At 43.0% G+C, this 17928-nt stretch overlaps 1 protein-coding gene and 1 long non-coding RNA gene across 3 annotated transcripts in view; one reads left to right on the plus strand and one right to left on the minus strand.

Annotated features, from left to right (window-relative positions):
* The window catches only part of kcnk3a (potassium channel, subfamily K, member 3a), a 45875-nt gene that overhangs the window by 5885 nt on the left and 22062 nt on the right, over nt 1-17928 (plus strand). The gene's annotated exons all lie outside the window — the stretch shown is intronic.
* On the minus strand, nt 8374-8775 carry LOC134025357 (uncharacterized). Its single transcript, XR_009931006.1, has 2 exons — nt 8603-8775; nt 8374-8517 (listed from the first exon to the last, which is right to left on the minus strand). It is a non-coding gene; the product is annotated as an uncharacterized LOC134025357 (long non-coding RNA).

The following is a 17928-nucleotide window of genomic DNA, read 5'->3' on the forward strand; positions in this document are numbered from 1 at the left end:
CTAGCTATGCCTGGAAAAGGGAATGAAACTTACAATGTATATTTCATCTCAAATGCTGTTGGTGATTATTTTGTTCTGACATACTCAGCTGTTATGATCTGAAATATGTGGTGATTCAAGAACCCCATTTTGTTATTCTAAAATGCAGTGTGTGTGTCCACTCTGCTAACTTAACTCAAGGCAGGGAATCTGTGACGTCTTTCCTGCAGCTGGAGAAGGGACAGTTTGTGTGTGCGCGTGTGTTCTTTTGTGCATGTGTGTCTTTGGTAGAGCAGTGTACTATAATCCCAATGCACATCATCATCCTTCTCTGTTAACCGAGTGTGGCATAGTCTGTTAAACTGAAACAAAGGACAGTAGAATACCAGACTTTGTTTTTTCACAAAAACAGTCAATTTAAAAGCTCTTATCAACACATGCGTGATACACGCATGCACACTTTGTCACACACACACACACACATACAGGCACACTTAGCTCTTTCACAACTCCATCGTTTAGATTGTATCAGCTCTTCTACTCTCCTAGTGTTTGAATGTGGTGTGCCTCAAGCGTGTCCTCTGTCACCCTGTCGCAGGCATAGCAGGTTACTCATCACTGTGTAAAAAACAGCAAAACATTTACATGAAAAGTGAGAAGTTCCAGTGATATATTTATGACTCACATAAATGAATTTCCACTGTTGCTTCCTTTATCATAACAACCTGGAATCACTGACTCACTACTTACCTCAAAAGACAGCTGCAACCTTCTAAAGATCCTGGAAGGTCAGAAAATGTTGAACATGAGGTTGCCCAGTGATGACAACAGAGCCACTGCTGTCACTAAACTTGCTACAAGCATATGAATGGTTTGCGGGATGGTGCCAAAATTGTATTTGCATTTTGCGTCTGTCTCTAGTGACTGTGTTTTCCAATTTGTCTGCATCTGCATTATCTACATTGGATAAAATAGATTGTTGTGCACACAGACGCACACACACATTGTACAGGGATCTGTGACATGTCTATGCAACAGCATCAGAAGATTCCTGTTGCTAATTGAATTATGCCCATGGACAATAGAATGAACCATGTGCTTGTACCCTTTTCACACATTTACATTCAGTCATTTAGCAGACGCTTTTATCTAGAGCGACTTACAGTAAGTACAGGGACATTTTCCCAGAGGCAAGTAGGGTGAAGTGCCTTGCCCAAGGACACAACGTCATTTTGCACAGCCGGGAATCGAACCAGCAACCTTCGGATAACTAGCCCAATTCCCTAACCGCTCAGCCACCTGACTCCCGCACCTTCAATGAAGTATGATAACAGGGACAAAAGGGGTGCAGGCATCTCTTGTCCAGTGTTATGTAGGACAAGAGCTAGCGTGATACAGCTCCTTTTTCTTACCGTCCCTATGTGGCATATGGGCAGCCCAAGGGCACTGGCTAGCGTGCTCACCAAGGTGAGAAAGACACTTTGGACTCAGCTCGGTTCATGGCCACCCATCCAATCACTGACTCTTTAACACACATAATTGTGCTCTGAACGCGCACTTGATAAAACCCTGTCCTCACCACAATTGGGGGAGTGTGTTTTGTGAGGGAGCATGTTTTGATCAGCATTTCCAAGAGTAAGGGATGGGGGTCGGAGACTAAAAGAGAGAGAGACAGAAAGAGAGCGAGGGGATGAAATAGGCATGAGAAAAACACCATTTGATCTTTTGCTAACATGTTGTCATTGAGCCTCACAGATACTGTAAGTGGACAAAGGAGGAGCTGACAGTGAATTGAAGGTTTAGAGGAAACCCATCCTTAAGTTCATGTGACATCCTAAGTAAGATCTATTACCCAGTTTAATTGCATTCGACGTCTCTGGTCATCTTAGTGGATGCAATGGCATTGGATATCTTTACATGATGGCTCTCAGCCCACAGAAAACTTAGCCAGAGTGGGGCTTGGGTATCCATGCCGTTTGGGTTGGTGATCTTGCAATATCCTTTGATGCCAAGTGTCATGGCTGAGTGTGTGTGTGTGTTTTGGGGGGGTGCTTCTGTGGTACTGTGTGGGAGTGTAAATGGCACGTGTGTGCTTGTGTCGTACCCGTGCAGCACAGCCAGCTGCCTTCTGCTGATACACCTTCTCACTGACCCCAGAGGGTTCTGCCTCACCCCACACTGTTCTGAAAAGACCTGGCGCCGGTCCAAACAGCTCACGTCCCCAACCCTACACCCCACTGGACACTTCATCCAGGTGAGGTGGGGCTGTGGGTAGCATGGTGTCAGGTGTCTAGTGGGCCAGGACACCATATCCCACCTCTGTTCCATGCCATGGGACTCTGCACTGGGTCCTCTTGCTTGTGTAGTGATGGGAAGGCAATAGGAGGAATGGACCGTGCGTCTGTCTGTCTTCTGTCTGCCAGGGCGTCCTCTTCATCTGTGGCTCCTGTCGATGGAGCAGATGTCAGTCTGGAACAGCATCTGTTTCCTGAAAGCCACTGGTTGGCTGAGCCCATGCCAGGGCACGTCCCCTTATCTCCCATGTTGGAGTGTCTTAGTGGAATCAGGTGCTGCGGCCGGATGACTGTGTTAGACATGCGGCTGTAAAGTGGGGAAACCAATCTCTCCAAATAGGAGAAAGGGAAAGAGATGAAAGAGGGTGGGAGGGAGTTGATAAAAGGATAAAGAGTTAATGGAACGAGAGAGAGAGAAACAGAGAGAGAGAAAGAGAGGGGATAAAATAAGGCGTTAGAAGGGAAGAAGGTTGGGGAATTGTCGGAAAAAGGGAGAGCTAGGGAGAGAAGCAGCAGCTATTTAAAAAAAGAGCATTCAACTGAATAAAACATTAACTGTCTGCAGTGGAAATAACTAGAAGTCATCGGCAGGAATGAAATAGCCACGTCATTCTCCAGCAGGCGTCAACATGTAGGTCTTCATTTTAATGTAACTCTGACATATTTGCCACCCTTTGTGTCAGGCGTGTTTTCACAGGTGGACAGCAGCCACAAATAGAGGTTTTGATGCTGCCCAGAGAAGTGCATCATCATCAATCTTTTTGGCATATTGTTAGTAACAGGGCTTTGCAGATACATTTACTTACTAGCAAGCAGTGGCAAGTTTGGATTATGGAGACAAAAAGTACAAAAGTTGGCACTGCAGGTTGTGTAGCACAAACATTTTTAGCTTGGTAGGAGATTTGGCAGCTGTTTCCCTATGCTAAATTCAAACTCTAACTAAAATTACTTCATCATTAAATATTTTAATGCAAGTCTTTGCTATTAAATTATGTGTCCTAAGGTTCTTTTTTTTTGTTGAAAACTCAGTGAAACATTTACATGTTCCCCTCTCCTTTTTTAGTTTCCCTCTCTTTTTTACATGCTCTCTTACAGGCACACACTCATACATTACACACACACATACATACAGTCTGGATGGCACCAGTGGAACACTGAACAAAGAATTGTCATTTAAGTGGACTGCCTAAAAGCCTGTAAAGAAACCGTCTCACAGAGTTGGTAAATAAGCAATGACAACAAATTTGAGCCTTCCTCTACATTGGAATGAGCTACATACCCTTTAAAGATATCCTACATGGTTGTTTTTATTACTGCAATCTGACAAATACTGAAACAAAATACAGTTAAACTATGTTATTATTGTGTACACAGAGAATAGTTTAGGTAAAATCTATACTTTTTTGGGGGGGCTTTTTATCCTTTTGGCACCTTATTTTACCTCATTATTCTATCGTTCCTCTGTGCTTTTGTCTGTATACCTGGAGCTTTCACTCACACCCAACAGTGTTTTAGATACAGTATGTAAATTAGTCCTATCCTGTGTATCAGGTACATACGGTAAGGAAAGTGATTAACAAGTTGTAATTCCTCCAGGGATCTTACACTCTGGAATGTCTCTCTCGCTGATCTCATGGAAAAAAACAGTCCTGCCAAGGGTTCCTTTCTGTCCCCAAAAAAGGAACCTCAGTCAGAGTCTGAAAATAGCCCACTCTGTTCATAAAAAAATAAATACTTGTTTTTTTTTACGTCAGTCATGAGAACTGATACAGGTAATAGCTAATATAAGTCCTCACCTTTGATGTTGACTTTATGATTGTCTTAGTTCACTTGGGGTTTATGGAGGTTAGTTTGGGGACCAAGTCAGGCTCTTTGTTTTTTGTAAATGTAATGTTTGGGCTGGTGATGTCAGTGGCCGGGGCCTCAGCTGTGGTTGGATGAGAGCTCTTGCCCCTCAGGGGGAGTGGAGGAGCCCACGGAAGAGCTAACCGGGTTAAACCCAGCCCAGACGGACACTGTGCTGCCTCCCCTTTTAGCAGCACATCAGTTTGCTGATGAAAAATGGCTCTCTCTCTCTTTCTCTCTCTCTCTCTCTCTCTCTCTCTCTCTCTCTCTCTCTCTCTCTCCCTCTCCCTCTCTCTTTCTCTCACTCTCTCTTTGCGCTCTCTGTTTGAGAATCGTCCTCTGGAACTGTGGTGCCCCCTGGTCATGGATCACTGGCTGGCATCAACATGAGAGCTGGCCCTTGGCTCCTATCAACTGAGGTCACTTGAGTGGAAAATAAGCGAGATTACATCAAACAGTACAGATGCTTTATTTCTGTTGTTATTAGGAAATAATCACACGTTCCTCCATGACTACTCCGGTGGATACTTTTATTAACCCTTTGACGACTGTATCTGTGATCTTTGCGAGTGGTCCCTGCAGCAAATGCATGTGATTGGAACCCAAGTAATGTCTACAAATGACACCACTTGTGTACAGTACAGTCTATAGAACTGTCTCATGTTGGGCGATAACTGTATTGTTCAATTCTACTTTATTGCACAATTCTTGTGCAGTTTATCCTATTGTATTATTCATGAAGAAATTCCCATGACATCAAAAAGATACATAGAATACCAACCAGACTAAATTACTTGTGCTAGGGTGGCTGGTGGAAAGTTTATACCCTCAAAGGAGTTTATCGAGAATTATTAGAACAAGTGATTAATATTACCATAGTTTTGGTACAAAATCTCTATGTCCCTTTATAGCTACTAGACTGCTGTAAATGTAAATTACACCAAATAATTAATCCACTTTTATTATATCACCCCTCCTAAAAGCATTTTAGCCTCCCGAAGTTTTTTCTCTCTCTAGCTCATGGAACATTAATGAAGTCTTAGGATGCATTTTTTTCCACGCTCCTATATACATATACTATACCAGTAATGATTTATTATCATCATATAATGCAATCCCAGGATTCTTAAGTCTCTCAGAGCAGATGTGGGCCACACAGAGCCTGAGAGCAGCTGTGTGCGAGGCGTTGAGGGTCAAAGCTTGGCTGGGCTAATGGAGACCGTCGGAGCAGCCAAGGCCATAGAATGTGTAGATAAACCTCCAGAGGGTCGCTGGGAGTTTGAGGTGTCCGTGACGGAGGAATGATGGTAGTCAGCAAGTTCAGAATGGTGGAGGGGGGCCTTCGCCCTGGGAAAACGACACCCAGCTGTTTATGTGCTTGTGCTGGGTCCAGAGAAGTTGTACATGTGTAGGGTGGAGGAGTGGTGCTAAGGGGCCCAGAGAAGGTTTATGTGTGTGTAGGGGGGAAGAGGGGTGCTGGAGGGCCAAGAGAAGGGGCTGAGGAGGGAGGGTTGTCCGGTGTTCTTGCAAAGATGTGACACAAGTGTTCAGAACAAATGCTGTGGAGTTTATGCAAACAGATTGGTGTGGGAAGAGGAACAATTATATTTCTGGTTGGGTACATTCTGGGATGTTTTAAAGCCTATTCAATGCAATTTGACATGGCTCCAAACAAATCAGTTTGGTGGTAAACTAGGTAGATGTTTGTGGTTCTCTCTTAAGTTGACCATAGTTCATATAAATAATAAATATTATTTCCTGTGACTTGATGAGAAATAGCCCTGGAGGAGAAACTTCTGACTTGGCCATCAATGGCAGCTGGGACAGATATGATCAGACGTTGATCAGAGGTGCTTTGTATAAGACCCACAAAGCAGGTACAGTAGAGTATTGGACCTCCAGTCCACCACTACTTTAATGACTCGTTCAGCCTCACTTGTGCAGCTGCTGACTTGGAACATGGCCAGTCAAGTTTCTCCAGGGATTCAGATGTCTGATGACATCAGCCAGGGTTGGAGACCTGAGTCCATGACCGCTGTCATGGCCCCATCCTATGGCACTGTTACAGTCTTGTTGCAGTTTGGTAATGGACAGCCTTTAGTCTGACCATCTATGGAGGACTAAATGTGCCATCATTAAATAATAAATACATAAATAAATAGACATCTCTTAAGTGATTTGAAGTTGCATGTTTTTCAAAAGAAATACACATTTCATTTAAATGAGGTGACACATTTCAATTTAAATGCGAAGGGGCGGTACATAACCCATTACATGGCGCTGTCCTCATGTGCTTGGAGCATTGTGATTGGACACTTGAGAGCAAACAGTCAGACCTGAGCTGTCAATCAAGTAGCAGACATACAAGTTTCCGTCTTATTGAAACACAATTGGGCCACTTTGAAAACTATTTAACCAGATATGTTATTGTTAACATGTGGCCTGTTCTCAGTCACGTTCATTGAAGCAAGTTCATGATCAGGTAGAGGGTGTATCTTGGTTGTGCCAGGCTGCCAGCACCGTTCTACAGCTCAATACCAGGCATTAACCTTTACAGGTTACATTTTAGGGCCATAAAAAAAAAAATCAGGAAACGACAATGTTTTATAAAGCATAAAACACTGCAGTTCAATGAGGACAGCGCTATCAAATGGCTTATGTCCCGCCCCTTTGCTTACCGTTTTTTTAGAAGCGAATTCACTTTTATAACCAATGTGGTCAGGTTAGCAGTGCTGACTGCTGGCATATTAAATCAGCTGCTTTCAAAGGGTTTTTCTTTATGGATTGAAATTCTGGCTAGCTAACAGAACGGCAATATAAAGTGTATACTTTAAGTGGTTTGAAAAAAATCTATTTAAAATATATTCTAAGTATTTCCAAATAATTAACCAGACCCATGCTTCTGTCAGACACACTGTCTGGACACCTTAGCCTTTTCACAAATTCCTGCTAAATTAGTTTCTGATAGATTCATCACCCCTTTGAGAATCCTTGTTCTATTATGTGTGATTTTGTGTTCCAGAGTTGATAAATGGCCCATGTTCCTCGTCTCTTTGGTGAGAACAAAATGTGCTTGGTAATCAATGGAAATTTAATAGAGTGACGGGGGGCTGGGGCCCTAACAGGCACATTATGCCATGCTTTGATGTATTTTCAAAGACTCTTTTTATCTCAACCCAATTAATCAGCGTAATCAAGATGGTTAGATGCATCAAATGATGCCTCTGAAGCAGGCGTAGTAGTTAGGGGACCACACTCTTATCTGTGGACAGACAACCCAACACCAGACAGTCCACCGACTGACAGTTCACAGAAATGTTTCCATTGTTTATATTACTGTGCTGCTTCAGTTTTGAGAAGCACTATTTAAAAAATATGGGGAATTTTATTTAGAAAATGGTTAATGTGGCTCAATACTGAACAAAGCTGAGCACAAATTAATGTGAAGGATTTAAAGTTTAGATTTTTTAATTTATTTGCGTATTGCAGCAAATCCCTGGGTTCAGTGAGGCAAGGTTTAGGCCTGTGGATATAAAAGCTACAACACTGCGAAGACTTAGATGGCAAGCACCTTTAAAACTAGAAAAAACGTCAAGGATAGCTTCCTATGTAAAGAGTAAATCATGGTCATTGAATTTCTTAGAAACCGTAAGAAATATTTTTTTATGAGTGCGAGTGTGGACTACATCACTACAGGCTGCTTTGACTTGTTTTATATAATTCCCCTCAAACAATCTCCACAAATGAGATGTATATGTATTTGTGGTTATGAGCGTGGGGTGTGTGCACATCTGTGTGCTGTGACATTTATTAAGTCCTCTCCCCTCGTTACTCATCGTCCTAATGAGTCTTTTGAAGGGCCAGATTGCTTTCATTAGGTTTTATTTATATCATTCGTTTTTTTGCTGTTTTCATTGCTATTTTCTTTCACATGGAATTTGTGGGAATTGTTTTGCGTGACAATCAGCTGTGGCTTGCAAAGCCATCTTTGATGTGCTTTTCTGTGTTACCATACAGAGATAGTGTTCATTTCAGATGAAATTACCTTTTTGCTTGTGAAGGTTTACTCACTACTTTCCCTTTTCAAAATATGACTAGATCATTGTATCCAGTCCTTCATGTTGGCCACAGGTAATGAAACAAATATCCACAAACCCAATCATCGCAGCTAGTGGAAGGCATCGCAGGAATCTAAATGTTTTTTCCAATCATACTGCTGGTTAAAGGGTTGTGTCTAGTGTTGTTTTTGGCGGCCTGTTTTAATTTTAGTTTTAGTCTAGTCTTTGTGTCAAGCTGTCATTTTAGTTTTTATTAGTTTTAGTCACGTTCATACTCTTTTTAGTCTAGTCAAGTTTTAGTCGACTAAAAGTCTGAGCATTTTAGTCTTATTTTAGTCAGACTTATCCATGACTATTTTTGTCTAGTTTTAGTCGACGAAAACTGATGAAATTTTAGTCTAGTTTTAGTCTACGAAAACTGATGACATTTAGTCTAGTTTAAGTCAATGAAAATTGTATTTTAGTGTCTTTTTAATCAAAACATAAGTAGTCTAAGCAGTAGTCTCAGGAGGCATGTTTATGCCAAAACCATTTGTTTAATGTATTGGTCTAGATAGAATAAGGTATTCAAAGTCATGTTGTTGATGCCAAATTCAGTTCAGTGTAGTGTTTCTTTCGTCAACGAAAATTATGACTAAATATCGTCGTCAACGAACCTTTATCAAGTGACGAAAACGAGACGAGACGCAACGTAAATGCTGGTCATGTGACGATGACTATAATTAAATGTATAATGCAATATCGTTGACGAATAAAAACGAGACAAAATGTAGTTTACAAAATAAAAACGAGACAAAATGTTATAACGTTATTTCATCTCGTTTAGTCGCGTTATTATTATTAGCTAACTCATGAGGCTGTGCTTAATGTGTCTCATTTTAACGTTAGTGTTACGTTCCCCAGTCCTATGTTGTTGGCGTTGTCTGTGTTTCCCTTTTAGGATCCCCCTCTGAGTGGGGCTCTGGCTCCTCCCCCCCTCATTGATTGCAGCTGGATTCAATCTCCACCCCTGCATAAAAGCTCCGTGTCTCTGCCAAGTGACAGAGGGGAGAGCTGACTGTGGTCTGGTGTTGTGTTGTTCTGTGTTAGAGTCTGTTATTGTGTTGCTCTCGGTGTGAACTGTGTTACTGTGCTACGCGTTTTGCTTTTGTGCCAACCATATTTTAAGTTATCAGTCTGTGTGACAGACATAACCTGTATTCTTTTCTGTTCCCAGGGGGAAGGGGAAGGCACCTTGGGAGTGCTTAGGCTTGTTTATGCACACTAGGTAAGATCTGGGCGGACCACCCCCTGTATTTTTGTTTAGTGTGCCGACTGGCGCGTGGGTTAGGGGTGTGATTTCTTTTGCTTTCTTTGCTTTGGTTCCGTCCCGCCCTTTCCCCCATATTACCGTGTTTTGGCAAATAAATAGCCCTGTGAACGGTACCACAGTCTTTGTGTCCTTTCCTCACACCTACGACCCCACACCCGTTCTCTGACTCCACTAGGGGGGGCTTACTAGCAGCGGGGCGTTGCGTTCCCTCCTCCAAGAGGCGTACGTAACAGTTAGCTTTAGACGTTTTAGACGTTAGCTACTGAGCTGAAACCGACTGAGTCTGAGACAAACGTGTGTGACTAGCGTATGTGTGTTTGTGAGAGTGTAAAGTGGGTTACCATGTGTGACTAGTGTGTGTACTGTGTGTGTGCGTGTGTATTTGTATGAGACAGTGTAAAGTGGGTTCTTAGTTCCTACCTGACTGACTGCATGTGTACTAAGCATCCCTTGTTGGCCAAATACTGTAGCTAGTTTTGTAATTCACATAGCAATCACACTGAACTGAATTTGGCATCAACAACATGACTTTGAATACCTTATTCTATCTAGACCAATACATTAAACAAATGGTTTTGGCATTAACATGCCTCCTGAGACTACTGCTTAGACTATTTATGTTTTGATTAAAAAGACACTAAAATACAATTTTCATTGACTTAAACTAGACTAAATGTCATCAGTTTTTGTCGACTAAAACTAGACGAAAATAGTCATGGATAAGTCTGACTAAAATAAGACTAAAATGCTCAGACTTTTAGTCAACTAAAACTTGACTAGACTAAAAAGAGTATGAACGTGACTAAAACTAATAAAAACTAAAATAGGTCGCCAAAAACAACACTAGTTCAGTGTGATTGCTATGTGAATGACAAAACTAGCTACAGTATTTGGCCAACAAGGGATGCTTAGTACACATGCAGTCAGTCAGGTAGGAACTAAGAACCCACTTTACACTGTCTCATACAAATACACACACACGCACACACACAGTACACACACTAGTCACACATGGTAACCCACTTTACACTCTCACAAACAAACACACATACGCTAGTCACACACGTTTGTCTCAGACTCTCAGTCGGTTTCAGCTCAGTAACTAACGTCTAAAACGTCTAAAGCTAACTGTTGTGGGAAAAAAACATCAATACTGTTGTAATTATGAAGATGGTTAATGATTATGGACTTAAAGATATTTGTAATCACTCTTTGGTATATGCTATATTATTGGAAACCATATTATTACAAGTTATATTATAGGAAACCAGATGCAAAGCTGTTTTCTGATTATTGTTATTCCTAAACAATAGTAGGAGACATGAAGCCCAAAAATAAGGTTTAAATAATTAAAGGAAGAGTGGGGGAGAGGAGCATGTGTATGCTTTCATAAAGGACCAGGACGCATAGCTGTAACTTATGAGACATATTTGTGGCCTTACACCCAGAAGCCTAATGCAGCTGGCTGTTCAAGGTCAGAAAGAGCCTAATTGGAAGAATTGTCTATGTAGGAAAGTACCTGGTTTGAATCCCCTGAGACAAGGGATCCGCTTTGTAAGATTACCTAATGTCTACGAAACCAACAAATATCGTACCATATTAACATACAATGGGGAGAAGACTATATAAGTTAAATTGTCCGGAGAAAACTTCAGTCTGATCCCAGGATCAGGCTCACGTTCTATTGGGAATCTTTGTTACCTGAGAACCAATAAAACACTTTGCATTAACCCTGCTGAGTTCCAGTGCTGTTTTTAAATTTTGAGAATTGACTGAAGATGAACAGAACTTTTGTTTCATCAAATTGGCGAGCTAGCCAGGAGAAGTTTGAGAGATCCACCACGGGCCTGTGGGAGGAGAGCACCTCGGAACACACCTTGGCCAAACAAATTTATAAGGTAAGCAGAGTTTTTTATATACATCTGCTTAAATTCTGTGTGTTTCCGAGGTGTGAGCCCACCCTGCAGGCCAGGTAAACTGGTGCAATCTCTTCTTCAAAAGAACCTATTCCTTTTATTTAAAGTAATAAAAACTATCAGAGCACTGAAACCCAGGTTTGTTGCAAATATACTGTATGTTGTATGTATTTTGTATGTCTTGCACTGCTATGTCACGTTCAACTATAATCTGCTGGTTCCTTGTCTGTCTAACTTTTACTATGGGCTTGATTTGGCTTGCACTGACGGCGCAGCGCTTGCGTTAGTGTATATATATATAGTGTGCTTTCGGTTTGATATGTGGTATAGATGGTCTCCTGAGACAGTTAAATCAAAGGAAGACATCTAATATCGGGTGTGTCGTGTATTTGAATGTGTGAAATTATATGTGGTATGGATGGTCTCCTGAGACAGTTAAATCAAAGGAAGACATCCAATATCGGGTGTGTCGTGTGTTTGAATGTGTGAGACATATGTGATATAGTTGGTTTCCAGAGACAGTTAAATCAAAGGAAGACATCTAATATCGGGTGTGTCGTGTATTTGAATGTGTGAAATTATATGTGGTATAGATGGTCTCCTGAGACAGTTAAATCAAAGGCAGACATGGTATAGATGGTCTCCTGAGACAGTTAAATCAAAGGCAGACATGGTATAGATGGTCCCCTGAGACAGTTAAATCAAAGGCAGACATGGTATAGATGGTCTCCTGAGACAGTTAAATCAAAGGCAGACATGGTATAGATGGTCTCCTGAGACAGTTAAATCAAAGGCAGACATGGTATAGATGGTCTCCTGAGACAGTTAAATCAAAGGCAGACATGGTATAGATGGTCTCCTGAGACAGTTAAATCAAAGGCAGACATGGTATAGATGGTCTCCTGAGACAGTTTATCAAAGGAAGACATCTGATATTGCGCGTGTCGTGGGGTCTTCGACAGGCAGCAAAGGGCAGGAGTTATTTGTACGGGTGTACATTTGATGCCCTTCCAGAGCGAGTTTAGCTCTATAAGCCGGCAGATTCTCTTGGTTGAAAGAGAGTTAAAGTACTTTGTCAAATAAGATAACATTTGCGCGCATCGCTGGAATAGCGATAGATAACATCATTGGCCAGAACTTAATGCTTGTGAATATGCTTTTGTATCAGAATGAGTAGATATTAGACATATAAAGGACTGTAATTTACTGTAAATAGAGAAAAACACACACAGCGAAGTCTGCACATGCACCAGGAACATTAACATTAAATGTGGTAGAGTAAGGAAAGACAAGAGGCTTCAAATTGTCTGCTGGGCTGGGCGATAGCCAGACCTGCGTATTGCTCCTGGAACTCCGCGCCTTCACCTAAAACGTGATAGACGTGGCCGGCAGAGACAAGCGCAGCCTGGTTGTCGTTTAGGCAGCGGGTGATAAAAAAAGAAAAAGAAAAAAGAAAAAAGAAAAGCCTGTACATCTCTGTGAGCCCGTAAGGCTTGACAGAGAAATGAACCACTAATAACCTGGGCACTCCAACCAGGAATAAAGTGGGGTTGTTATGGAAAGAGGCCCGAAAAAATATATAAGTAAATAGCCACACTTATTCTGCCCCAGACAGAAAACCACATAGTTATAGATAAAGATTTAAAAAAAAACTGTTTTGTAAGCCGATGGCAAGCTCAACTCCAATGTTTCATGATTTTCTTGGATCCTAAGTTGTGAGACATGCAAAGTTGTTGGTTGAACATATCCCTGAATCATTGATATTTGTGGATGGTTAGAAACAGTTACGTATAAGTGATTAGAAAAATTGTGATATTCAGAAGCATCAGCGGATCATATCTCATAGACTCCTTTTCTCTCTCCCTCTCAGACACACACACACACACATCCTGTCTCTCCCTCTCGAACACGTACACTTACATTCTGTCTGTCTCATTTTCACTCCCTCACGCACACACACTCCCAGTTTCATATACTCACACATACATACATCCACAAAACACGCATCGCACTCACACACACACGCACATTCTCATCACACACACACACACACATAACCACTGAAAACACACACACATTCACATCCTCTCACTCTTTGTCTTTTCTCCCCGTTTCAAAAACCCCCACCCTGTCTCTATCTCTCTCTCTTCTTCTCTCACACACACAAAAACACACACACACTCATTCCCAGTCGCACACACACGCACACACGCATATATCCACAAACACTTTCACACACACACACCCACCCACTCATTCCCAGTTACACACTCACGTACACACACGTCCACAAACACTCTTACACATTTTTAAACTAACGTCCATCTCACGTACACATCCCAGATACACACTCACGTACACACACGTCCACAAACACTCTTACACATATTTAAACTAACGTCCATCTCACGTACACATCCCAGATACACACTCACGTACACACACATCCACAAACACTCTTACACATATTTAAACTAACGTCCATCTCACGTACACATACTTCCACAAACACTCACTCTCATTCACGCACACACATACATTCACAAACACTCTTCAAACACACACACATACACCCACTCATTCTCAGTCACACACACACACGCACACACACACACTCGTTCCCAGTTACACACACACATACACACACACACACATATATCCACAAACACTTTCACACACACACACTCACGTACACATACTTCCACAAACACTCACTCTCATTCACGCACACACACACAAACATTCATTCTCGATCCCTGTCACACACTTTCACACCCTCTCTCTGTGACTCGCTATTCCTTGTTGTTACTCGCTGAGTTGTGTTTGAAGTTACCGAACGATAGACACGGGCTTGGCGGGGAGTAGCGCCACCTGTAAAAGATAAGAGAACGACTGCTTTCACAACTAGGAGCAATGTTGTGTGTGTAAGAAGCAGGAAGCGGCTCCATAGTCAGACAGGAAGAGAGGCACTAGAGATTGTGTGTAATACTGACAGCAATCGGAAGTATCAGAGGACTGTGATTATAGTAAAGTACACACAGAACTGAATGAACAAGTAAAGTTATTGTCGAACACTTTAAGGATCCTAGAGTTCCAGTTTTGAATACGGTGTGACATTTAAAAAATTGGCATACTGATAACAGTGATATAAAATACTACTTCTTACTTATTCTACTTTGATTAATGCATACAGACACAGTAGTATTTTTGATAATAATAATAATAATAAAAATAACACTAAAATAAAAAATAACACACATTTGGAAAAGCTGAGAATTGACAGAACGCTCAGCTGTTAAACTTAAAAACTTGGCAGATTGCCTAGTAACAAATTCTGCCCTAGAAGATAATTTTTCCCTGACGTGTCTTAACAGTAACACAATTGACTAACTCTACAGGTCTGGCCCAGGTTGGAGCAGACCACAGTAGCCACTATCCAAGTGACTTCCGTTTAAAAGTGCCAGTAGGGCACACACTAGTAGTGTGGGACAAGCCAGTCACATATCCTTCACTCAGTATTACCGTTGTTCCCGGTGGGCTAAGTAAGGATAGGGTGGTAGGATTGTACTACCAGACCTCCCTAAGCGATAGATAAAGAGACTGGTGTGGAAACCACCCTAGCTCCAGGGAGCTAGCTGAGACAGTAAATGAGCTATTTGGTAAAGATCAAGAAAGTTGGGGAGACGGACTGCCAACTGGAGCCTCCCAGGTCCTTGGCCAGCAGAATACAACAAACTTGCATGGGGATCATTCACGGGAAAAACAGGGGAGGAGCTATGGACAGCCAGGTGGTTCCAATGGAGGTAATAATACAACGCCGCCCAGAGGACAAAAAGTCAATTCAACATTTTATGAAAAGATGGCATGCACGCAATTCACTGTGGCCGAAAGAAGGATCCTTTGATCTTGCATGTTGTGAGGAAATGGAGGTCAACATCAAACATCATACATCTGAAGACCACAGCGACAAGAGATTAGGCAAGAAAACAAGGGAAAGAGAAGTGTTGAATTGGTTTAGGAGAGAAGGATGTAGACGCCAGATGACTAAAAGAGCGAGGAAAATACAAGAGAAAACAGAGAAAAAAGCCTATCCAACAGTGGCAGGAACAGAGGGAGTACCGGGACAGAGCCCCACGGCACCAGTGTGGCCCCCTGAGCCACCCCCATATTTGGACAGTAAGAATCCATTCAGAACAGGACTGTATCCAGTCCTGAACACAGGCCCCAAGGGAGGAAAGAGGTCTGGACAACTACATGGAGATTTTACTTTCACTCTGGACACAATACCAGAATTATCAGAATTACCAGAAATCCACACCGGGCCCAGAGAAGCGATGATACCAAGCAGGAGAGAGTCGGACAAGGCTGGCATGGAGCAAGAGGACAGGATGTCGACATGCAGCAGTGAACCGTCACAAGACATTCGAGACAGACTGGAGTACCAAGAGAAAACTGCAGCAAGGGCAGACGTGGCGCACCTGGTGGACAGACTGAATTACCTGGAAGAAGTAATAAGGAAAGATCCCATCGAAGATGAACTGAGAAGGTTAAGACATCATGACCGTGGAGAAATCCAACAAAAAGAGTGTGAGGACACCAACACAGCATCTCCACAAGCAACTCATCACTCATCAGGGGCACGCCCCAAACAAAGAAGCATCGAGCACAAAGAATGGGACAACCTCAATCAGAAATGTGAAGACTGGAAAGAAAAAATAAGCAAGATGGAGAGTGAAATACACAATCTAACAACAAAAATACAACTTCCCGATGTTATGAGGTCCACACCTAAGTCGACACCTGAAGTCAGATCGAACGAGGATCCCCACAGCTCATGGCATCAGCTCAGCGACAGGAGGGCCCTGCACCTAAGTCTGGAAGGCCTCATCACTCCGCAACATGGAAGAACTGAAGCTAGACAACAGCAGGCTGCGGAAATGGAGAGGGCTCCGGACGAAGGACAACGACGCAGGCGACACACACACCAAGAACAACCACAACAGTGGGTGTACGTACCATGGTCATTCATGGACATGATAGGCCTGGCAGGGAGACTGCCTACACTCACTGATGGAGCTAACAAATGGATATGGGAGATATAAAGGCTCTGCTGATGCACATGGCCGGAAAACAGATAACGGAAGACATTTTCCAAAATGCACAACTGCCAAGAGTGGTGACCGGAAACCAAGCGGACAGCGTAGGGTTCGGAGGTCACCGCAATCAAGTGTGGGTAGAGCTAAGGAAACACTACCCAGAGAAGATGGATCCCTCCAAGCTGGATGGCGAAATACTGAAAGACGACGAATGCCCATCAAAGTTCCTGCATGTTTTCCAACGCAGATGGAGAGACGAGACTGGGGCTGCCTGGAACACCAACAACACGACACAGAGACTGTTTATGCTGATGGCAAAGAAGGCAATGCCACAAGACATGCAAAAGCGTCTGGACGGTGTGGTGGGCCTGATGAAAATGGACTGGCCGTTGTTCTCAGAACACATAGTCCACCATGTTGATAACTGCAGAAAAGAAAAACAGGAGGCAGAGGAACTGAATAAACAACTTGTCAACAAGCTAACACAACTACAGCTGGGAGAACTGTGTAAGCAAAAGAAAGACAAGGCCAAGACACAAGCCCCAGTGATAACAGCACAGGCCCTGGTTCCTGAGAAACCGACACCCCAGGCCCCAGTAATGTTCCAGCCATCACCCCAGTCTCCTGCTCCACCAGGACCAGTGCAGGCAGCACCAGTTCTCCCCCCAACTCTCACCCTGCCGTCAATCCATGTGCACATTGGCTCCTCAGATCAACCCTGGAGGGGAAGGGGAGGACCTTCCCAACATGGTGGGAAACCCCGTGGGGGAGGAGGAGGAGGCCCACCCCCACAGCAAGAAGGGCAAACACAGTCCAACCCCAATCTGACGAACAATCAGCCACAAAATGCACGGAAGTGCTGGGGATGTGGACAACAAGGACATTACAAACAAGACTGTCCAACAAACCCACCTGTGGGGCCTGCGGCAGACTGGCAATAGAGGTGCCCAGAAAAGCCTGAGGGGGAAAAAATGTCGCCAGTCATCTCATTACAACCACGAGAAGAACCCACCATACCAGTTACAGTGCAAGGACGAGAACATGCCTTCATGGTGGACACAGGAGCGACATACTCATGCATTGGAAGAAATGGCTTCAATCTCCCCCTCTCAAATTCATCCATCCGAACTGTAGGCTTTTCTGGGAAAACACAAGTAATACCACTTACGGAGCCACTCACAATGCAAATTGAAGGAAAAACTATAGTAGCGCCTCTACTGTACTCAGCGCATACTCCCATCAATCTATTGGGGAGAGACATTCTCTGCATGTTAAAAGCCAATATCGTGTGCACCCAAAGCGGCCTGCAAGTGGAGTTCCAAGAAGATCCCTCAGCAGACCAGATGATGCCACTGACGGTTGAAAAGGACCTGCAGCATGCTTTAAGTCCCCTAATGAATGTAACATCACAAGATACCCACAGCCAGA

This window comes from Osmerus eperlanus, chromosome 8 (genome assembly GCF_963692335.1).
Source record: "Osmerus eperlanus chromosome 8, fOsmEpe2.1, whole genome shotgun sequence".
NCBI classification, from domain to species: domain Eukaryota; kingdom Metazoa; phylum Chordata; class Actinopteri; order Osmeriformes; family Osmeridae; genus Osmerus; species Osmerus eperlanus.